The sequence below is a fragment of the Sceloporus occidentalis genome, unplaced genomic scaffold (assembly GCF_023333645.1).
Source record: "Sceloporus occidentalis isolate IW3139 unplaced genomic scaffold, rSceOcc1.0.p SCAF_2, whole genome shotgun sequence".
Taxonomy (NCBI): domain Eukaryota; kingdom Metazoa; phylum Chordata; class Lepidosauria; order Squamata; family Phrynosomatidae; genus Sceloporus; species Sceloporus occidentalis.
In genome coordinates, this window is record NW_028316982.1 from 31,786,563 (window position 1) to 31,811,383 (window position 24,821).

Genomic DNA, 24,821 nt, shown 5'->3' on the forward strand with positions numbered 1-24,821 from the left:
GATATTCAGCCTGAATACTGACTACAATATTACAGACAACATGAAAAAATCAAGAGCATATTTTAATTCCCCTATACCCAGTTTCATTAATTTAATTAAGCTGCGATATAAGAACTGTGCAATTAATTCTGTGTTTATTAAGGTTGTGGGCTTATGTTTTTCAACAGTTGTTCCCTATAACGCTTTGCAGAATATTTTATGGAATTGCAGAAAATAATAAGAAAGTAAGATATCAAATCTTGCCAAGAACCCCCATGGTAGGTTTGCCTTAGGGTCACCATAAGTCAAAAATATCTTGAAGGCACACAACAAAAATAAAGGTATCACTAGGTCCACAGGAGCCATTTGATTTGTAAGGAACAGCTTTATTATTTATTTATTTATTCATCAAATCTCTATCTTAACCTTCTCAAAGGAGCACATCAGGCTTTCTTGCTTTCCCATTTATCCTCAGAAAGTGACTGGTTCAAGGTAACCCATTACATTTTATGGCTCTGTGAGGAATGAAACATATACCCCAATACTAGGGCAATGGGTTAACTACTACAGAGGACTGGCTATCTTTGTCTAGTTATTTCCATAACCTCTAGATCTTGGTGTTATTTTTCTAATATGCTTTCTGCCTTTGACTGAATAGGATAATGAGAATATTGTATCTTGTAATGCTTAGAGGAATTATAGCATTAATGCTATAACGCCAAAGAGCACTGCAGATACCATACTGCCACAGACCTACACAGAGTTAAAAGCATGCTAAAGGCTCTTTCAACTATTCTTTGGACTGTGGCCCTAGTTATTTATTTTATTTTAGTAAAGCAAACTCCACCCAGATGTCTTAAAATGCACATCTGTTAGGAATTGTACCATAAAGCCAATTTTCTGTCCTGAAAACATATTGCTTCAATAACAACTTAAGGTTGCTACCTAACCATAAGTCACACACACTATATTGCCAAAGTAAATTGAAAGCAACAGCTAAGTAGGAAACAGAACATCAGGGGACTAACAGGCATCAGTGCTGAAGGAAGTTTTTGCTCCTGTGTCTGTAGGCAAAGCTAAGTAAATAACATTCATAGATGCGTAGGTATGGACATTATGTTATTACAATGAACATGGTGTAAAACATCTTTATGGTCTGCATTTTTCAACAGTACCAAAAACATATTTATCATTTATGGTAGCATGTTTAGTTCATTAAAGCCATTTCCATTCACCTAGTAAAAATGACACAAGATTTATAATTCAGATTTTGTGGCCACATGTTGAAGGCATAAAGGCCCACAAAACAATTGTGCAATGAACATGCTGCTGGTACAGCTACGCTACAGTCTTGAAGTAAGTTCATTCTACTGCTGCTTCTTTTTTGAAGGTAGGCTGGTTGATACAGCAATTAATATGCAATTGTTATTATGTGCAGATCCCCTAAGTGTTCAGGTGTGATAAATAAAGTGTATAGATTAGCATTTTGTCTTCCCCCACCCCTTTGAAATCATAGGGGCATGATGCAACATTGGGTTTTCTCCTTTTACATCCCAATCTTGCTGATCTAAGTAAGACAGGAAAGCACATATTCATATTTCTGTTACTAAAACCAACAGGTATTAGAAAATGCTCACTGCATCTTAGAAGCTTAATCTGAATATGTATTTATTTAATTTATATCGGCTGCATCCATACTGCAGAAATAATCCAGGTAGACTCTATTCTGAATCTAATGCTATGGAATTCTGGAAATTGTAGTTTTGTGGGATATATAGCCTTCTCTGTCAGAGAGCTCCAGTGCCACAACAAATTATAAATCCAGGATTCCACAACATTGAGCCATGCCAGTTAAAATACTGTCAAATTGGATTACTTCTGCAGTGCAGATGCAGCCATCCTTTCCCCCAACAAGTGACTTAAAGTAGCTTACAACAAGGTTAGAATCATAGAGTTGGAAGAGACCCCAAGCACCACATGCAAGAATATACATTCAAAGCACTCTCAGCCTGTTTAAAAACCACCAAAGAAGAAGACTCCACCATACTCCAAGCAAGATATAATTTCAAGCAAGATACAACTAAAAACCTGATGACACAAGAAATTAAATTAAATCAAGTAAAATCGTAATTTAAAACACCATAACATCACTTAAGAGACATAATAATAAAGATAAATCCACAACACACATATTTAATTAAAAACCATTTTGCATGACCAACCCAAATCATCAAAGGCCTATTTGAATAAAAAGGAATTTGTTGTTGTTGTTGTTATGTGCCTTCAAGTCATTTCCGACTTAAGGCGACCCTAAGGCAAATCTATCCTGGGGTTTTCTTGGCAAGATTTCCTCTGAGGAAGTTTGCCATTGCCTTCCCCTGAGATTGAGAGCATGTGACTTGCCCAAGGTCAGCCAGTGGGATTTATGCCTGAGCTCAGAATTGAACCCTGGTATCCAGAGTCTTAGTCCAACACTTAAATCACTACCCCATGCTGGCCACCTACTGACAAAGGAAGAGCAGAGAGGGTGCCACCCTAGCTTCCTGGAGGAGGGAATTTCACAACCTGGGAGCAGCCACCAAGAAGTATATAACCAGCCCTGTCAACTGTGCCTAGAAACAAACTAGTAGATAGTGAAGCTGTTTCAACAAGGGAGTTATATGTTCCCTGTAAACAGCTCTGGTTAGCATGTTGGTGATAGTATTTTGGATCTGTGAAGTTTCCAATATAAGATGCATTAAAGTAATCTAAATTGGATGTACTCAAAGCATGTGTCCACATAGTCAGATCTAATATCTGAGGGAACATTAAATATAACCGATAGAATTCTAAGCAGATTTACTTGGGAGCACCCTTACTTATAATGAGGTCCTACCTCTGAATAAAACTAGCAATGACTGTTCATTTATTTCAATGGAAAAGGTTTAGTTGCAGACTAAAAGCAATGGTACTTTACAGTGGTGAAGATAAACACTCCCACAAATAAGCAGCCAAAGTAGGAATGTGAGGAATTTCTCATAGTCAAAAAAGGCTATCATGACAAGTCAGGTTTACAAAGAGATCTTGTCAATCTGCTTCAGTATGAAAAAAAGAGAGAGGGGCATAGGAATCCAGTGCCTCATTGACAGGACAAATGTAAACTGTTTGGGATGCATGTGAATGCATCACACAATACCATCTTAAAAGATTCTCTGTAGTCATTTGGTTTACGGATATAATTCATTAGCCTGTTAAGAACAACAACAGGAAAAAAAAAAAAAACAACTGGCCCAGTCTTTCTTCTTAAGGATTATTCAGATGGTGAAAATAATCCAGGTAGAATCTGAGTTGAATCTTTGTTGTTCACATATATTTCATATGCATCTGATTAAGTAGGGTGGGCTGCCAAAAAACCCACTAACCTGGGATAATTGATGTCAGTCCCCCCCCCCCCCCACTGAGTTTTTCTAAAAGATTTGGATTGTCAGCTGAGTGAATAACCGATGCAAATAGACCCGGGATAAACAAGGATATGTACTTCTGAATGCCTTGAACATACTTAAAATACATTCATATCATCATTTCCATCTTTATTTGAGTGCTGACATGTGTGAGCAACCAAAATCACAGAGATTGCATAGATGCAGTTCCATAGTGTTAATAACAAACCCAGAATGTGAAAGTGAGATTATCTGCATAGTCACACTATCTCTATCTATCTCTATCTATCTATCTATCTATCTATCTATCTATCTATCTATCTATCTATAAAACAATGTGTGAATGATCCCTTGCTTGCATGTGGCTGAGACCTTATCTGTTATTTGGGGCTAGTAAATTCATGATTCACTTAGAATAATTTATTTGCACCTTGCACAACTGCACCGAACTATAATAGTTCTTTAGTTATTGTATAACTGTATGGTATTGTATCTAATTTAGGATTCTCAGTGAGTTGTCTGGGTGCAACAAGTTATAACAGTGCCCAATTAGAAGTTGGAAGGCATTTAGCAGACATTGATCCCCAGGAAAGGGCTGCACTAGCGTTTAACTGCCACTGTGTTATTTTATAGAAGAACTTTACTATTTAGCCTGGAAAACTGCTCCCTTATTTAGGCTGTACTTGCCTGTGTGACCTTAAGAACCTTTTAAATAAGTGCAGACTGAATACTTTGCATCAAATGGAAGTCAAAGGGCAATATGATGTCACACTCAGCACAGACAGATAGTGTCCACAAGGCTGTATAAAGATCAAAGATTTATGTCATTTTTCCCCCTTCTGAAATGTTTTGGCATTTAGATTTAAGAACTCAATACCTTGACCCTCTTAGTGTTCCTATTACCGACATTTTCATTAGAAGGAACTGACTATTGTGTGTCCTACTGAACAGACATGTGACTCAAGTCAAAGGGCAATATGAGGCCTGTCGAATAGAGAAACTTTTAAGCTGTCTGGTGACAAAATATAGTCTCAAACCTAATTTGCATGTTTTTATTATCAATTCAGGTATTTTATCTTAAATATGTTTGAATATTATATTGGGTTGTTTTTATGGCTGCACACAAAAGACTGGGTAATTCAGAATAAACTTGAACTTGTATAAAAATAAATCTTTTTCATCGCTTCTTTTTGTCAGTGTTTTTCAACTCATTTTAATCAATCAAATATTTCTTATCAGTCAGCTAGCCCATCTGTGCTGTTATATCAGTGTGTATGTTTTTCTTTAGAAGGGGAAAGACAGTCTTTTTTTGTATTTATGTTCAAATTACAGAACCTTTGTCAAAAATCAAAATGCTTATTGTCACTTTCTCAGACAGAAGAGAAAAACTCTCCCAGAACACCAAGAGTGGTGCAACTGCAAAACATGCACAAAAATCTTTCTTGCTAGTTCAGCTTTCTCACCAGAAGAGCAGAAAACACCTCAGGCAAGAAGAAAAGCTATGCCATTTTTTGTTTTCATGAACCAGCATGAGACCAACAACGCCTTACATCCTTAAGGCAAAGAACTACATAGAATTATAAAAGGTAGCACTTTTAAGTAGCTAGAGCAGTTTTTAGTTATCTAGTAGGTATGCATTTACTGAATAAACAAACAATGTTTTTTGTTTTCTGAAGAGCTGAAGTTAGCAATCATTCTCCTTGGAATACACACTCATCCCACTAATAAATTCAGTTCACAGGCTTTGCAGGATTGTGCTGAGTTTCAAAAAAAAAACAAACCCTACAATATTTGCTTGGTCAGTCATAGAATCATAGATTTGGAAGATATCTCCAGGGCTATCTAATCCAACCCCTTGCCATGTAGGAATACACACACAATCAAAGCACCCCTGACAAATGGCCATCTAGCCAAAGATGGAGACCCCACCACACTCCGAGGAGTGTGATCCACTGCCAAACAGCTCTTATGTTAGCAAGTTCTTCTTAAAGTTTAAGTAGAATCTCTTTTCCTGTACTTTACATCTGTTGTTCCTTGTCCTAGTCCCTGGAGCAGCAGGAAACAAGCTTGCTGCACTCTCAATATGACACCCCCCTAAATCTCTCCTCGTGGTTTCCAGACCTTACACCATTTTGGTAACCCTCCTCTGGACACACTGCAGCTTCTCAACGTCCTTTCTGAACAGGTGTTTCCTAAACTGGACACAGAATTCCAGGTGAGTCCTGACCAAAGCAGAACAGAGTGATACTATTGCTTCCCTCAATCTAAACACTATTTGATGCAGTCTAGAATTACATTGGCTTTTTTAGCTGCTGCACCACACTGTTGAGTCATGTTTAACAGAAGATCCTCTTTGCTACTAACCCCTTCCTACTCTTAGCTCTGAGTAGATATATATAGGATTGCATTGTAAGACTGGAACCTTAAGCACACCTTCCTGGGAGTAGGACCACAGAACATGTTGGACATCCCAAGGATTATAATGGCAGGCCCTATTCACATGCCATTATCCTTTCTATCCCATGAGCTACAAAAATGCTCCCTATCTAAAAACTATGGCCTGTTACAGACAGCCAAAATAAAGCTGCTTCGAGTCACAGTGGAGGTATGGTGTTTCAATGATGCATGCGTCCTTAAGAGTCCAGAAGCCACACCAAAGCCACGCTCCAGTCCTTAGGGCTGGAGCGTGGCTTTGGTGCGACTTCTGGACTCTTAGGACGCATGCATCATTGAAACACCATACCTCCACTGTGACTCGAAGCAGCTTTATTTTGGCTGTCTGTAACAGGCCTACACTTCATCACTGAGAAGAAACATGCCAAAGAGATGTTCTATTTTTAAATGTAGTTAAGAGACAGGGAGGAGAAGCTTAAAGGGAAAGTGTTGGGGTTTTTAAGGAGAGAAAGAGAAGAAAAAAGTATGTTGAGAATGGCACCAGAGTGGAGCAAAGGAAAACGTGTTCCTACAGAGAGAAGGTAGGAACAAAGACTGATCTTGAGGCAGGGCTGTTTCACCTTCTAGGTGCCTTCAGAGGCTGTTTTGTTCATGCCTACATAGAAAGTGGCAGACCAGCCCACAGTTGGGATGTTACACCCCTCTCCATAGGAAAACCAGCATTTCTCATTTTGTTCTACCTCTGTCTTGGGGGAGTGAGAGGATGTTCCACTTAACCCAGACTGCAATAACATACGGTTTTTACTAGCAGATGGAAAGCTCTAAAACAAATTGCTACTACTGCTGAACTAAACACATTTTTTTCTCTTGAGGGAGAAAGTATGTCTCTCTCTTCTCGCTCCCCCTCTTGACTATTATATCTGGCAGTGATTTCTCATTTACAAGTGGGCTATTTGCTAATTACTATTTATAATCTCACTTGATTAAGACTTCAATGCACACTATTCACATTATATATTATATGGTGTGCATTATTCTTGAACAGAACTGCATACTCTCCAATATTTTACAGATGAAAACCAGGACAGATGTGGCCATACAACATGCCATATGGCAAAAAATAAAATAAAAATAAACTTGAAGAACAGACGAGCTAAGAGAAGGTGCAGCAGTTTGCTTTTGCCTGAATCCATAGGGAAAAACAAGATTCTGCCCCTCTTCTCTTCTGCTGAGTTGAGTGCAAACTACTTTTGCATTTTAAATTCTGTATGAAATGAACTAAGCTGAAGGTAAAGGGGGTGGGGGATTTGAGGAGACAGCAACTGGGATATTTTAAAAGCAGCTGAAAAGTGGGCCGACAGAGGATTAATCAGGACTGTGTCTGCCAAACAGTTGGAGAGTATGAAACAGTTGAGTTATGGTAACAGTGTAACAGAAAAAGAAAATAATACACATTTGCATAAAGCACACTTCCTCCTCTTAGGCAATGACAAAGCAAATACACATTCTTTTCTATACAGTATACAGGCATAGCTTGCGTTTTTACTATTTGTCAGTGAAATGACAGCAGGCAGAGAAACAAATGGATTCCCCAAGGAAAGAGGTTCCACACCTTGAGAGCAGCCATCTAGAAGGCTTCCTTTCATGTCCTCATCAGTCATACCTGGTGAGGTGAGACCAAGAACAAGCCTTTCCCAGCAGATCTTAGAAATCAAACAGGCTCATATAGGGAGATAGGGTAATTCAGATAGTCTGGGCCCAAGTTGTATAGGACTGTAAAGGTTATAACCAGCACACTGAATTCTGCCCAGAAATGGATTAGCATCCAGTGGAGCTGTTTCAGTAAGGAGGTAATGAGCAGTGGTTACAACTGTTTAATATTGGTACATACTCCCCCATATCTTGTGACCTACTTTATTATTTCAGAGAATTACTGAAAGGAATGGTAGGCCTACATTTTCCTTTTTCTAACTCCACCACCATTATTATTATTATTGGATATATAGTTTATATATTGTATACATTATTAAATAGAGCCAGCATGGTGCAGTGATTTGAGTGTTGGACTAGAAGTCTGGAGACTAAGGTTTGATTCTCAGCTCAGTCATGAAACCCACTGGGAGACCTTGGGCTGAGAGACACTCTCACAACCTCAGAGGAAAGCAATGGCAAACCTCCTCTGAACAAATCTTGCCAACCCCCCCCCCCAAAAAAAAAACCATGATTGGGTCATCTCAGAGTCATCATAAGTTGGAAAAGACAATAGCAACAACAGCATCTTGTTAAAGGACAATTATATGATAGATCCAAAGGTTCCTCTTCTATGGAAGAACTCCTTCCACTGGTGCAAAAATGTTTCTAGACCTTTGAGTCTATCCCTGTTTTGCACAATACGCAACATATTTAATACATTGTTTATATAATTAAAAGAATGTAATGCTGACATTGTTGCCAGTTTAACAGAACCCAGCCACACATGCAACTGCACTTGTATCAATCAGCTCAAAAACTGCATAATTTTAAAATGTTAAATATCCATACTAAATATCTTACTATAACTAGCAAGATATAAACAAGTCAAAGGATAGCGAACCTTATCTTGTAATGCATACACACTACTCAGCATAGTGTGATTTTAAAGTCTAGATTATTTTTAAAACTTGGGAATGTCTGCCTACGTAAGTCATAACTATCAAAGCAGAGCCATGAGTCATTTCTGCATGGTCATCCTTAGCATGCAAAAAATAGCTTGTTTACGCTGGCGTTACATGATACTCTGACACTGCTGCCAAACTAGATGGTTAGCTAGGGCTTATCTGAGCAGAAATACACATTATGAGTAAATGGGCCACTCATGTGCAATCAATGGTTAACATAAAAAGAAGAAATATAGGCTGAGATGTACATACACTAGTATGCAGCTCTAGTCAAGCTTGACTTTCTTCCTCTTTGTCTCTGCTCAAAGGTAGAGATATACATTTTCTTATTTTCTTCTAATAGACAAAAAGAATTATTTCAAATCTTCCACTGCATGCAACTGTAAAAGATTATAAGAATTTTGCACATTTTTGAGAATTTTTCACATTTCAAGACTTTGGGGGTTCCCCCCAAAAAACATTTGAGCAAAAACATTACTTCTCCCCATCTCTCTCTCTCTCTCTCACACACACACACACACACACACACACACACACGGAGGGAGGGAGGGAGGGATGAATCAGAAGGGACAGAAATAAGTTTTGTTGCACAAATCTGGCCAAATGCTCCCAAAAGGCAAAAAAAGTTGGGGGGGGGCCTTATAGTAGTACCCAATTTTTCAAAGGGGTGGACATTGTCTCAAGGCTCTTCTGTTCTCCTATTTAGGGATTCCCTAAATTTTCATGGTCCACATGGAGCTCAAGGAAGTAGGGGAGATTACGAGTTCGGGGGAAGTGATGGGATGCAGCACACTATGGATCCTTGCCATAAACCATTAAGATTCAAGTACAGTTGGCATAGATTCTTTATCCGTGAATTCAACCATACGTAGCTTGAAAATATATTTCTAATATAAATTCCAAAAATCAAGCTGTGATTTTGCCATTTTATTATGCCATTGTATTTAATGGGACTTCAGCATCCATGGATTTTGGTATCCACAGGGAGACCTGGATCCAAACCCAGATAGATATTATGGGCTGATCCAGCAAGGCAATATTTTCTTCTTTTTACACTTATCATGTTCTCACTCAAATGCAGATCATCCCAGAACAGAAGTAATCCATGAATTTTGTACAATTTTCTGGAGAACTCAAGTAACCATTTTTAATTCACTTTGGGAAATGATGAATTGACATCTTCATGTATGCTAAGATCCAGCAATGCAAAAAAGAAGAAGAAGGAGGAGGAAAGAAAGAAAGAAACAAACAAACGTGGGGAAGCAATAATTTTATTGAGAGGAACTCAACTGTATAATGTATATCCAGGCGTAGCAATACAATAAAGAACATGGGTTTCGTCTTGCATTTAAAATCCATAGAGGACCCCTTTTCTGTATTAAATTAAGAGAATATGCTATGCAGGAGACTGGGGAGGGGAATACCACATCTACTAGCCCAACCCTTATACAGATGGTTCTTGATAAAGAACCAAAGATCTGTGAGCACAGTAACAAATAACATGGCTGCTTTTACATTCAAACCTTTCCTTTCCAGTCTTGCAAATACAGTGAGCCTGCATTTTACATGGGCACGGCATATGCAGCTTTCAGCATACACTGAAAGCCGTGCTGGAAGAGCCCATCGCGTGCCCCGTAAGAACTAATGGGGCGCATGCCCTTGGCATGCGTGCACCACTGCATTGACATGCACCTTCGGCGCGAGCCCTATTACATCCTATGGGGCTTCAGCATACACTGATTTCCCTTTATACTGAGGGATCCAGAACGGATCCCCGCATAAGGGGAGAGCCCACTGTAATTCAGTATATGTACACACTTCCATACTATCAAAACCCATTAATAAAATCACTAGAACTACAGGGTGGTGGCTTCCTGCAAACTATAGATTTCAAACCTGGAAACAGCCTTAGGATCATTATCTTCTTTGCACATTATTGGACACAAATGTCTGACAACATTCTTTTGTTAGTTTTAAACACAGATTAGCATTAAATATACACAAAACCTATTCATGGCACGCATTAGTCTTGCCTTCTCATTTAATGAGGGTTTGCAGTCCCCACTTCAAATGCTGGTTAGCATTAACAAAGGGGTGAAACAGACAGCTCCTTTTGTGGTGGCTTCCCGGCAGCTTGGGAGCATATAGTTTAGATCAGGGGTTCCCAACCTGGGTGTCACCAGGTCGGGAATCCCCCCTGCCTCCCCCTCCCCTTTTCTCCATGGATGCCGGCGCTAGCGCAGGCACCGCGCAAGGAAAAGGGGAGGGGGCGGGGCTCCCTCCTCTTTCCCTTCTCCCTGCAAGGGCTGGCCCTGGCACAGGCACTCACAAGGAGAAGGGGATGGGGCGGGGCCGCCCTCCTGCTCCTTCCCTTCCTTCCCGCGGCTGCACGCACCTGTGGGGAGGGAAGGAAAGGGGGGTCCTCCTGCTCATTCCCTTCCTTCCTGCGGCTGCATGCACCCACGGGGAGGAAGGAAAGGGGGGTCCTCCTGCTCCTTCCCTTCCTTCCCGTGGCTGCATGCACCCATGGGGAGGAAGGAAAGGGGGGTCCTCCTGCTCCTTCCCACGGCTGCATGCACCCATGGGGAGGAAAGAAAGGGGGTGTCCTCCTGCTCCTTCCCTTCCTTCCCGCGGCTGCCAGACAGCGGCGGGGAGGAAGGAAAGGGGGGCTGTCTCCTCCTCTTCTCCCCGCGGCTGCCAGACAACCACGGAGAGAAGGGGGGGACGGGACTGCAAGCCCCAGAAGCCTTTGCGGCCGGAAGTCCCGCCCCTTCTCCCCTGGTGGCCTCCCTAATTGGTTGGGAGGCTGGGAAGGGGCAGGGCTTCTGGCCACAAAGCCTGCTGGGGCTTGTAGGTGGCCGGAAGTCCCACCCCTTCCTGGCCTCCCAACCTATCAGAGGGGTCACGGGCGGGACTTTCGTCTCCAATGGGGGTCGTGGCCCAACAAAGGTTGGAAACTGCTGGTTTAGATGATGCACATCCCCAAGCTGACAGGAAGCCGCCGTGAAGCCAACTGCCCAACCACATGGGGGGCTGCTTTGTGGTGCTTCGGTGGCCCGGCATTTATAAGTGACACCCCTGTTTGTTTATATATCCTGATTTACTAGCCACAGTTTGCAGACAGTCAGAACAATGTTGTCAGACTTGGATGACTGCTGTGAATGATTTTATTGACACAAAACATAAAAGCCTTTAGATGGAAAAGGCTGCAACTGAAGCTTCACACTGCAGTTGTGTTACTGCCAACCCATACAATTAGTGTTCGCCCTTTTTGTGTCTGCAATATATATCTCAACCCTAGTAAGTCTGAGAGATTCAATGTTATGAAGAAACTTTCAAGGCAGGTTTTCAGCAACTCTGATTTTATAACCTGTTTCCCCACTGGAGCCACTTTGTATGATACACAAATAGAAAGAGTATATAAACTACTGTGAAAATGATATATATGCGGTATTAAGTTTCAAAGTTTAATAATCTCTACAGGGGACTGGACGTTTGAGTATTCCTCAATATTCTTTTGGCAGAATGGATTTATAGGAAAATTGCTTCAGCTGAAAACACAGAGAAATTACTTTGTCTAAATCACACATGGGTGGACACAGAGTCTGCTACTAATAAAAATTAACTGACGAAAGGACTTTGCAAGAGGAAAAGAACAGGGAAATTCTGAAGAAAGCTGCTGGCAAACAAATTCAGTGCTACATGAAAAGAATATTGGGGAAAAACTGACGAGTGGAATAACAGGAAGCTTAGTCAGTTCTGCAAGAATGTTTTGTGAGACAGAAGTAGGAAGGTAGTTCATTGTATTTGAAGCACAAATTAAGGGCCTGACTGAGTATTTACAGGGAAGAAAATAAAAAAATGAACTTCACAAAACATGGTAAAACCACTTTTCTGTACCACTAAATCCATAAAGCAGCTAGGATCATGCTATCTGACAGATTCTTGGAGTTGTAATTTAAGAAACAAACTTTCTGACTCTGGAAATTCATAGGATGTGAAAGGCTATGACAGTGTGGCATAGTAGTTTGAGTGCTGGACTCTAACTCTGGAAACCAGGGTACAATGAAACCTACTGGGTGACCTTGGACAAGTCACACACTCTCAACCTCAGCGGGATGCAATGGCAAACCTCCTCTGAAGAAATCTTGCCAAGAAAATTCTTGGTTTACCTTACGATTGCCCTAAGTCAGAAATAACTTGAAAGCATACATCACACACAGTCACATTAAGCCAGAATGATTATCTGTATAGTATATGATATCAAACCACAGAATCTAATGTTGAGTAAACAAGAAAGCAAAGTAGAAGGAAACATTTTAAGGCCCGAACTGCTATCTAGGAAAACAGAAACTAGCTGTCCTGATCTGGCAAACTGTACAAAAACTAATAAAAAAACTACACACAGCAATTTATAATTAATTATTCATTACAATATTCATTTTGTACATTTATGTGCACTTGACTGCATGTGTTTAGGAACTTCCCCTTGACTGGGTACCCTGCTAATGCAGGTAGTCTTCTAATGTACATCACCTTAGTGCATTTAGTAGGTCTCTTCAGACTGCTGCATTTAAAATAAGAAGCCAATATTTGGAAGGCCAATATGCAGAAGGATGCCTGGAGGACGGCTTCCTTTCATTCATTATTTATTTTAATTTTTTTTAAAATAGCTTGATTTATTTATAAATAGCTTCTCTGGTAGACAGGACCCTCAGAGTGATGTACAATAAAACATAAAAATACTCCAGGTACAAAACATCCTTTGAAAGCCATTTTAAAAACCAAAGACACAATACAGTATAATAACACAGTTTCAACTGCCTGTCAGAAAGTCAAGCAGATGGTAGTCAGATGAACATCTTTCTTGCTGGGAATTCTTGGCAGGGAAAAAAAATCCACTCTTGTGTACTAACTAATCTAATATTTTGGCCTCCTCTGAAGATCCCAAAACCCAGGCAGGTTCACAAGGAAGGAAGAGTTCACTCAGTATTGCTAAATTATGATGACCCTAAGGTGTATCAAGGGTTGTTCTTAGCAGAATTTGTTCAGAGGGGGTTTCTCCTTTGTTCTTGCTTTCCTCTGAGGCTGAGAGAGTGTGACTTGCCCAAGATCATCTAATGGGTTTCCATGGTTGAGCAGGGATTCAAATCCTGGTCTCCACATGTCCTAGTCCAATGCTCAAACCACTACATCACACTTGCTCTTCACTAGACTTCGCTGGACTTCATTCAACATATCCAAGCCCTTTTGTGATCCCCTGGTGCAATCTCCCACATATTCACTCAAACACAAGGGTTAATTATTAAAGAAGAACCAGGGAACTGGCCAATTTGCACAGCAATTCCCTTCATATATTTTAATAATTAGAAGAATTGAAATGCAGCACCTCTTTCTAAATATGAATCAGAAGTAATAAAGTGAAATTCCCCTACTGTGATCATCATTGCCTCATCTGTTCTTTTTTAAAAAAAAATTATATATTTTAACAAATTATATAATGAGGGACATCAAACCAACAGGAGAAAACCAACAGGAGAAACCTCATCTCTTCTATCTCATGTACTGCCAATCTCCTTTCCAAGAGATATTTTTCCTACTCTTGCTACTTTCCCCAGACAGTTAACAACTTCTTTTTTTTAAATCTCAAGTTGGCTTCAGTTAAATACTTAGCATGACAGTCTGAAGGAGAAGACGAACTGATTTCTGATCATCTGCAGCCATCAGAGGGATTAAGCAAACTAGCAGAGGAGGAATGAAGATCTCAACCCCTTCTTTGCCCAACTGCATGGAATGCTTTTCTTTGGCCTTCATGGAGTAACCACAGGAAACCAGAACTATTATTGAATATAAGACTGGGGTGCTTTTGGACCTTAAGAATAAGGAAGAGTGCCACACTAGGTGAGTGGAGCATTATAGCCTTCTTGGGCATGCAGAGGTCTGTGTATAGCCCTTTGTATCTGAACCAGTGGCAATCCTTATGGACAGTCAAAGAATAAACATAATTACAGCATCAATCTTTAAAAGGTACAAAGATCAGTGCTTGTTATGACATAAAATACATAGAAACATTTGATCTCCTGCAAACAGCAGGAGAAAAAGGAGGAAAGAGGAAATAATCCAAGCTGAGCTAATATGTTAAAAATTTAACCATCTTTGGTAAAAGAGAGTTGGATATTTCAACAACTCCAGCTAATGACAAAATGAAGCAGAAAGAATTAAGGAACATTCAAAGTCAGTGAAAGCAGAAAAATGTAAATTTTACCAATACTGTAATGGCATTCTGTTATTCTTTTACTGCTGTTGATAAAGGCAATGTCAACAACAAAAAAGGTGATCATTTCACAGAGCCTAGAGAGTACTGACCTAATCACAACTACTGTTTTATGCATCTTTGCCAAATCTGTACTGGACGAAACTATTTAATAGCCCTTGAAAGCGGAACTTATAATGTGACACCAGAACCTACATGTACTATAGATGGAAAAGAGTTTGACTAGAATTAAAACTCTGTAATGAAATATCCATTCTGGTCTTCCAGTGACTTATTGTGAGATTGCACATACCTTGCTTGGGAAATATGTACATTTGTAATAGCTTTGGTGCATTTTTGAGGAATGAAATCTGCCCCAAACCATGCATACAGTAAAAGAAATTATAAGAAAAAAGATTCCACCTAGGCTGTTAACAGTGGGGCAGACTACCTCTGAAGAAGGTGGTCTCTTCTTCCTTGGTGCCCTTTGAAATTAGGATGGATGGCCATCTTTTGGAAATGATTTAGTTGGGTATGGCAGGGTGGTTCCCCTAGATGACCCTTGCTGTCCCTTCAAACTCTCTGATTTTATGATTCTATAAAAATGCAAATAGATAGAGCTGAAAAATACAAACAAATTAAGAAAAATGTATTAGTAAGTATATTCAATAGAGAAAATGCATATGGGAAATATGTACATAGGAAGAAAAAATGATAGATGGAATAAGAAGGAAGATGTGATTCAGAGAAACACAATGAAATGCCCAGAGATGAATCCTATACAGGATGATGCATAACACTGAGACTGGGATGAAATACTATAAGAACAGCTAGCAAATTGGCACTGGGTACTCAACACTTTTAGAGGAGACTGTGTGGACAGGGAGGAAAGGCAAAGGTGCAAATACCATCATATTTTTTTTTAAATGCAGAAAACAGGTTCATTGTGAAAGTACAGTTTGTGCCAGCCTGACCACGTACTAGGGATGAACTACTGAAGAGCATTCACATGCTCTGAGCCCTAGTTCCGCCACCATCATGTTGCATGCCCATCCACATGGCATGTGCCATGGTGACATCCATGGCACACAGCACCCAACCAGTGCTGGCTGGAAGGGGCATCATCATAGCACACAAGTGTGCCTGTGATGCCCCTTCCAGGAAGCTGCCCAGAGCAGCTTCTTTTAGGGAGTGGGTCAGTGCTGCAGCATGTGGCTGCTGTGGCACCAACCCGGGACAAGAAGGGGCGGCTTCCAGCCACCCATCTGTACTACCCCTAAGTTATAGATATCCAGAGACTATTACAATTACTTTTTTGAATGCAGTTCCATGACTCCCCAGCCAGACTGGCTGAGCAATCCTGACTGGAGAAGTCTAAGAACAGTTGCCTACAAAAATAACTCTGGTCATTTAGGCTATACTGTACATGCTCACTAACCTCCCCCCCCCCTTGTAATTTTTATAACATCCCCCTCATAACGTCTTTTCTCAATAAACATTTTTCTGCAGAATTCATTCAATGTGAGTTGAACTGAGAAGCCCCTCTGCCATAACACACACAGCTTTCTCCCTAGTAGGTTGAAAAATGACATTACTTTCCCAGATTTTATTTTGAACACACTTATATTTATATAGAAATGATGCTCTCCAGACATTACAAGACATACAATGGCAAAACCTGTTCTTATATAGACAAGCTTTTAGTGATCTTATGTACACGGATCGTTTTGCTGTACATTGACTGATTAAACTACAGTGGACCCTTGTTATACGCTGGGGTTTGGTTCCAAGATCCCCCGTGTATAACAAAATCCATGTATGCTCAAGTCCCATTCACTATAATGACAAAACAAAATGGTGTCCCTTATAAATAAATGGAAAATCAAGGTTTGATATTTGAAATTTAAACTTTTTTTGAACATTTTCAAACCGTGTATGCTTGAATCCGTGTATAAAAAATCCGTGTATAAGAAGGACCAACTGTATTGCATTATTTCACTGCTATAAATAATGTTTGTTAGCAATTCTTGTAATGCATGTAACTAAAACCAAAAAAGCATCTGCATTATTGAGTGTCATGTGGTGAAAGGAGAGAAATAGTAAATAATAGCAAACACAAATGACCTAAACCTCAAATCAACTGCTTTGACAATTTCCCCATTAGCTTCAATGGAAAAACTATGAAATAATGGGTCTGGGAACTTGACTACCAAAAGAAAAAAAAGTTTGCTATAGTCATTGGTGCCATTTAGATGTCAGGATTTCTGATCATCCAAAGGAAGGTTGCAGGATGGGTGGGGGGGGGATATCATTTTTCTTCCCTTTCTTGTCTTCTTCTCTTTAAGCATTTAGCTTCAATTCTCACTTCTTCCACAATTTGCAACTATGTCTGAATCCAAAATGGTATGAGTGAATCATCCAAATAAGCTCTTGGTTTGTGATCCTGGTCTAAAAAAGGTAATCGTTCACTCACTGCTTTAAACTTAAATTAAATCACAAAACCACTAGTAGTCCCATTCATTTCTTGCATTGGTGCACAATCATCTGAACCGGACTTCAGAGTGACCTTACACAGGACTATCCATTCAATGACAGTGCAAACATGTCAAAATGCCAGCTGTTAAGTGGATCAAATCCATTAAAATAAGAAGCTAATGCTCACTATGTTTGTCACTCTTGACTACCACTTTGACACATCTATCAACAGATAGCCAGGCGTATGTTTACAGGGAAGGGTTAGAAATATTAGGGCTTTGCCCCTAAATAAGAATTCTTCTCCCTGCTCTATTAAAATGTTCCTTAAATCCCAAATTTCTAGCATTGAAAGAACATAAAAATTCAGTTAAGTATTTAGTAACATAATCTAAGCATTCAAAGAAAAGAGACAGGCAAAATTACCCAGGGAATTGGAAGGCAGCAATTATAAGAGATCTAAGTGTGAACAATTTCAGTGTCTTACTCTTTACAATGCTAGAAATTTGGAGACTGAAGGGAAATTTCATGGAGAGAGGCAATAATTGAAAGAGCAATGTTCTCAATTTGCCCTCCCCCATATTTACATCCCTGTGTATGGCATATGCATTGCACTTAGCACTGATGTTCTGTTTAAAGGCCACAACATAAATACATATTTGGGGAGGGGAGAACTAGTAAAAACAAAACAGAAAGAGATAAAAGCTGCCAGGCTATTGTGCATACCAAATGCTGGATGACACAAGGTTTTGGGATGATTCACCACCTCTCTTCTTAAATTCTGTACTTTTCTTATAAACAGTATAATCAAATTATCAAACTTTCAAGGCTGCTTGCTAAAGTCAAGTCATGAAATCTTACCAGCATCTTTATATAAATGTTATCTGCATGAGAGAAGAGAAAGGTGGATAGAATCCTTTAGTCATATAAAAATGCTCTCTTATACCAATTCTGCTCACCCCCCAAAAAATTGATGAAAATGATTTAGATAATAAATTTTCAACTAGTTTTGTAAACCTAACTACTACAGATACAGACTATATTTCTAGTGATTGGTTAAAGCATCTTTGCTAAAAGAGAAGGTGAAAGCCTTTGGTGATGTTTACATTTGGAAAAATAAGACTAAGGGACAAAAGAAAATTGACACTAAAGTTTTTTCTAATTGTGTATCTTACAGACCAGGTGGAAAAGTTTTCATCCTTCAATTGATTTAGATGTCAATTCCCAAGCCCTTGATCAATGACGTGGGACTGTGGGAGCTGTAGTCCAATGCAGAGCCAAATGTCCCCACCCCTAGTATAGACAAAGGAAACAGGAAAGAAAATGAACAAGAGAGAAAATCTTCTCCTCTCATTATATCTAAAAATGACATTGATGAGCCTTAGATTACAGAAAGATAAGAGAAAGTATTTCTTTAGGCAGTGCATAATTAATTTATAAACTGACTGATGTAGGAAAACCTATTAACATACATGGCTTTAACAGATCTCACAAGCACGTGAAGGATAAGGTTTTACTGGGGCCTGACTCCAGGCTCAAAGGCAGTATTAATAATAAATATGAGGGCTTCCACTTATCACCACCTCTACCACCAATGTGTGGACTTCCTCTGTCCCACCTCTCTGACTACCAACTGTGGGTACCTCCTTACTTTTGAGTCTTTAAGGCCAGGTCCCCTGACATGAAAGTCACTTAACATCACTGAACAGCATTCAAGCCCTCTTTGTGGGCTTTCCAGAAGACTCTGGTTGGCCACTAATAAGAAGCAAACTGTTGGACTACATGAATTTCTGATCTGACCCAGCAGGACTCTTCTTATAGTTGTATGAGATTGCAGAGTATGACAAGCTTATTTATTTGGACTACAACTCCCAGCCAGTATGGCCAAAAACTTAGTATTTTTGACTAAAAGCCCTTCATTACTTTATCAGGCTCCAAGTCTCACAGTTACCTTTTGGGAGTGCTACAAATTTGTGTACTACAACTCCTAAAATCCCACAGCCAGCAGTGTCACTGATGGCTAGGAGATGCAAGAAGCTATAGTCCTAAATAATAATGTTTTCAAGTTCCATCAGATCATTAACCATTAACAGAGTGTTTAGTTTGAACTGAAATGTAATACAACAGAGAGAATGAAAAATTAAAATTTCTACACATATTAGAATAAATGCAATGGCATGATCAGTACATAATCCCGCTTGCTTTAAAACATAAATTAGCTTTTCGTTATCAGCTTGTAACTGACAAGCCATAGCTGGTAGCCTAGATAAATTCTGATGCAATTACAATTACTGGTATAAATTCAACAGCAGCACCCAAGTCAATAATCTTGAAAATCTTGCAACAGAGCTGTGCACTCAGTTGGAGCCGGTGTCCCCATTATTGGTTGTGCCTACTGGCATTTTCATTATAATAACATCATACAAGAGTAAGAGAATATATACTGAAGAGAATTTATAAACCATGCTCAAGATGTAAATTGTGAGCATGACAAAGGTCCAACACTCCTTTGCACTGCTCAAGCACCACAAAGCGAGGCTAGGAAAATCAGAATTTAGTAACTTTTCTTTAAATGTACAGAAAACACTTAATAAAAACATGAGCTTGAAACTAGAAACCCCTCAATAATACTGCTGTATCCTGGAATACTGCCGTAGCCCAGAAATGAATCTGTTCTTGGTTTTAGTCCAAACATTAAAGAACATATGGCCCAAACAGGTTCAGTTCCTTGGCTCTCTCCTTTAAAAATCAAACTAAAACCCAGAATGGATTTACTACCTGGAAGCCACCAGCTGCCACTCATTTACATATATTTCCTCTACTCTGCATGGAGAAGGTCAGTAATAAAAGCAGCTTCATGCATGCATTTTAATTGCCTGATAATTGCAGCTTCAAGTGAGGCCTCTCATGTGTGAATGCAATGCCGCCAAAAGAAATTCTGTATCTCCACCTATCATCTTAATTAGAATACTTGGAGCTGGGCCTACCAATCAAAGAAAATAAATGGGATAAAATTAGGAGATCTTTCCCATATAAGTTGTTGTCTGCAACAATAAATGAGGTTACTATTAAAGTGATACATTGCTGGTATGTGTGCCCCTTAAGACCACACAGAATCAAGAATGATTTCTCAAACAAATGTTACAGAGGCTGACTTATAGGAGCACATGTGGGTCTGTTGCCCTACAATAATTCCATTTTGGTAGGATGTATTTGTTTGGATTAACAAAATAACTAGTCAAAATGCATGCTTTCAAAATCCTTTATAGATCTTATCCATTTATGATGATGCAAATGAAAATGTCCTGTGTAAAGATCTTACCTCTACTTTGCTATGTGCAGTAAAGATAGAGTTAGCAAGGACACTGAAGAACTTACAGGGTTTATCCATTCATTGCTGGGCAGACCAAGTTTGGACACTTGAATTGTTAGAGAAATTGACACTCAAACTTTGCCTTGCCAGAGGTGAAATAGCTGGAGACACATCTGAGGCTAAATGGCATCCATTTGTAACATATAGTCCTCCCTCCATTCTTGCAGACTTGGGGTCCATGTCCCTTGATTATTCATGGGAGGCTAATGGAGGGGGTTAAAATGACACGTGCACTTGCGGCGTGAGCCCCCATGCCCCCATGTGGCATGCCACGATTCAAGCCAATAGGGCTTGAATATATGGATTTTCCTTTTCGCGGGGCGGGCGGCAGTGTGTGTCCAGAACAGAACCCCTGCAAAAAATGGAGGGAGGACTATATGTCACTTGCAAATTCTAAACAAAGCTGGCCATTTTAACTATATTTTGAAAGCCATCATGACGAGTACATTTTGGCTATTGTTTACAGTCTATTGCTATTGTTTGTCTTTGATAGTAATTGGATGATTACATTTTGCATTAAATAGTGTATGTTGGGGGAAGAGTAGGTAGAGAACAATTTGCTACAAGTAGTATACTACATAAATCGCTAATGATTTTAATTATTAGGAAACATACTTAAAACAGCAAAAAATAAAGGTAAGTCATACTTTCAGGTTCACGGGGAAAAAAGATCCCTTCCACACTCCATGCTAGACCATTTAACATACTCTTCTCTTCACCAAAGGCACTTTCTTTCAAACCCACTTGCTTCTGAGTTCAGTTTGCAAGTGCACAACACTAACTCTTGCTACTGGCTACTTTCTCACCCTCTCTGCCAACAATCGATGAATTCATAATCCTCTATCACTTCTGACATGAAACTGCTGCATGGCGCAGAGCAGGGAAAGTACGCAGGTGCTTGCGCACACAGTTCCTGGGATGCAAAGGTGCTCAGAGAACATACAGCACTAGGCAGAGAGAGAAAAAGCCTTGAATTGGAGGAGAAGTACAAGCACTCTTCCCATAAATTATATTTGTGGTGAACATCTAACAGCTGCAAAGCTCATTGTGATATCAAAAGTAGACCCTTCTCCAGTCCTCTCACAAAAGAACCAGAATATTTGCCAGGCCCAAATATACTAATCTTATAGTAATAATCAAGAAGACAGCATAGTGTAGTGGCTTGAGTGCAACTCTGGAGACCAGTGTTTGACTCCCTGCTTAGCCATGAAACCCATTGGATGACCTTGGCAAATCACATATGCTCAGCCTTAGGGAAAGGCAATGGCAAACCGCTTTTGAACAAATCTTGATAAGAAAATGCCATGATAGGTTCACCTTAGGGTTGTCTTACATTGGAAATGAACTGAAGGCAAACAATAACAATGTAATAATAAACACAATTTATGCTTCTGTGCCTTGTTTTGCTGGAAATTCAGTCCTTGTAGCAATGGATTTGACATGCCTATGTTGTTTATATTATTATTATTATTATTATTATTATTATTATTATTATTATTATTATTTTATATAGTGCTGTAGATTTGCACAGTGCTGTACATAAAAACAATAAATATAAATGAGTAAACCTGCCTATGGTGTACAATCTAAGAAATAATAAGATAATAAACAAAACAAGCTTCATTTATATACCGCTTCATACCGCCTAAGCAGTGTCTTGCAGCCATTGTCACCATTTATCTCTAGGAAGATAAAATTCTCTGCCAAGAGCACAGTATTTCAGTGGATAATGTTACAGGGGGAAAAACTCTCTCACACCCTAATTAAATACATCAGGTTAGACAATCATGGTAGGCCTGGGGCCAATTTTCTGCCCCAGGATCCTCAGGTGAATTGTCTAAAATGCCAACCAGCAAACAAAACAAAAAAAAAAAAGGGAAAAAAACAATACAGGGGGAAATGTTTTTTTTAAAAATGTTAAACAGTGCAGGCAAATCCTGAAAGTAATTTTAAAAGTAAGTTACTCCTCCAGAGGCTTCCATTAGAGACAATTTACCCTTGTTTTGGCCAGTCTAGGGAGTGTGGAAGTGTCAAGAGATACAAAAACAATCTTGGCAGCTACAGACAGCCTAAAGGATGCACTCTGCCCACTCCTGCTATACATGTTTAATTGAAAGGAAATCCTATTTAACCCATTTACTGCTAGGTAGGTGGGTACGGAACTGCAGCATCACTCATACTCTTTTCTTCCATTCACACCCACTAGTGCAAATGAAAAGGCTTCATTTGGCTATTAGTCATTCAAATTGATTGACAAGCTCAGTTACTCCTGACATTGAGTTAGAACTCCTTTCCAAATGTTATTGCTCATTTTGTAGATCAGTATTTCAGGAAGACAACCATATATTACAGATAACTGTCTAATCTGAATGTTATCTAACAAGTGGGCACACTTTCTGAGATCTGTTTGAGAAAGCCAGAACTGCTTATCACATATAGCTGATGGATAATATAATAACAACAGAACAGAAGAACTGCAGTAGCTTGGCATGCAAAGCTGAAATAGAGATAAGAGTTAAAGAAAACAGAAGACAATGATCCACACCTCTGTCAATTTCCAGCAGTCTCCACAGTAATCAACTATGCTACTCCATAGCATGCTGTTGCAGGGTTATACTGGTAGCGTTTAAAAACATGGCATGCTGTGTCTGCATAATAAGAGACAAAGGGAACATTCATGCTCATCTACTGCAAGTTGGTAAGAAAGTTCTGATATGACGTCTTTCAGGGTTAAAGGCACCAGATTCAGACTGATTTTTGAAGCTAAGCTGGGTCAGCTTTGGCTAATACTTGGATGGTAGACTGTCAATGAAGGCTATGTACCACAGGTTATATTTCAGAGGGATAAACTGTCCAAACTACCTCTGTGTATTCTTTGTCAAAGAAAACCCTATGAAATTCATGGGGTTGCCATAAGTCAAGAGGCAACCTGAAAGCACACGCACCAAGGGATGAATCTATAAAATTGTTTGTATCTATATTCCCAAACACTAGTTGCTTGAAAAACCCAAGAAGAAGCAACAAGTGCTTTCTATTTCCATCATTCCAGAAATGCCAAACTAGATGTAATGGAAGCTGCTATGTGTATGTTTCACAGGTCTTGTCCATTGCTATGCGATATAGAAAGATGAAGAACAGGGATTTGCTTAATATTGCATGCTAATATCTTTTATTAGGGGAGCATGAAAAAGATGGAGCTGATCTGGGGATGTGAATCAAATTGTTGGTAAAAGAGCTGTTTATCTATAAGGATCATGTTTGCAAAATTTTCTTCAGTAGTTAACAAGGGAACAAAGAGTGCTGTGTGAAGCTGTAACATGTGGTGCTTCCTAAACAGAAGCGACCCTACAGGGAAAGACATCTGTGTGAAATTTCATTAAGCAAAGTTCCATTTCAGCCAGCCTAGCTTCTTGAGATGTCAAGAGAGACAGTTATATTAGACTAGACTTAATCATAGGACCTGATGGTACAAAAGCACAAGAAGAGCTAAAAATCCTTCAGTATAGGCAATCATCACAGAGATTTAAAAACAGCAGAACCTGAAGTGTTACTTCTTTGGACTAGAACTCCCAGAATTCCTAAGTAACCATAGCCAGTTTATTCTTAATTTTCAACTAAAACCAGTGGGTCTCTGAAATGGTGTCCCCCATACACACATTATTTGTTCTACTGTGCCATTTACACAAGAAGAACTAAATATACAATGCAGCAATTCACAGGAGCCAAATTCTGATCTCCTAAAAAAAAAAAATCCAAAAACCGAATACAGTATTTACCATACTTGCAGGCAAAAACAGAAAAGCAACAGTAAAAAAAGTAGCAGAACTTTCGTTTGCTACAACACCACTGTGCCAAAAATATCTAGATAAAAGTGTGGTAGATTCTCTTAATGATAACTAAGAGTACTGGCTGTTCTTAACACTGTTCCGTCTCTGGAATCATAAAGTGTTGAAAACTGCCTTCCTCTTTTTATAATGTTTAGTTATGACTTATGGTCTCTTGACAATTAACTTTGAACTGAACTATAAGTGGGTTAACTGTTGGCTGGATTGTGACAGCTGTTAGTTCAACCCAATGACTGCGTGTCTGAAAATAAGAGACAATTATAATTGTTAATACACTAAAATTGTGAGTAGCATAACCTATTCAGAAGCGAACTGATGAAGCCAAATCTTAACCTGGTTCTCATCTGGCATACATGCCTGAATGTTGTCATATTAAGCCAAATGGGATCCTCCCTCCGGCTCAGCCAGTAACAACTGACTGAAAACACC

General features: G+C 39.4%; 1 protein-coding gene across 17 annotated transcripts in view; it reads right to left on the reverse strand.

The window, feature by feature from the left end:
• The window catches only part of MBNL1 (muscleblind like splicing regulator 1), a 249,606-nt gene that overhangs the window by 124,638 nt on the left and 100,147 nt on the right, over positions 1-24,821 (reverse strand). Inside the window, exon 1 of one of the 17 annotated variants that reach the window (XM_089509037.1) lies at positions 8,702-8,739. The exons of the other annotated variants lie outside the window; for them this stretch is intronic. The gene's annotated coding sequence lies outside the window, so the exon portion shown is untranslated. Of the gene's footprint in view, positions 1-8,701; positions 8,740-24,821 lie in introns of those variants that run through there. 17 annotated transcript variants of the gene reach the window in all.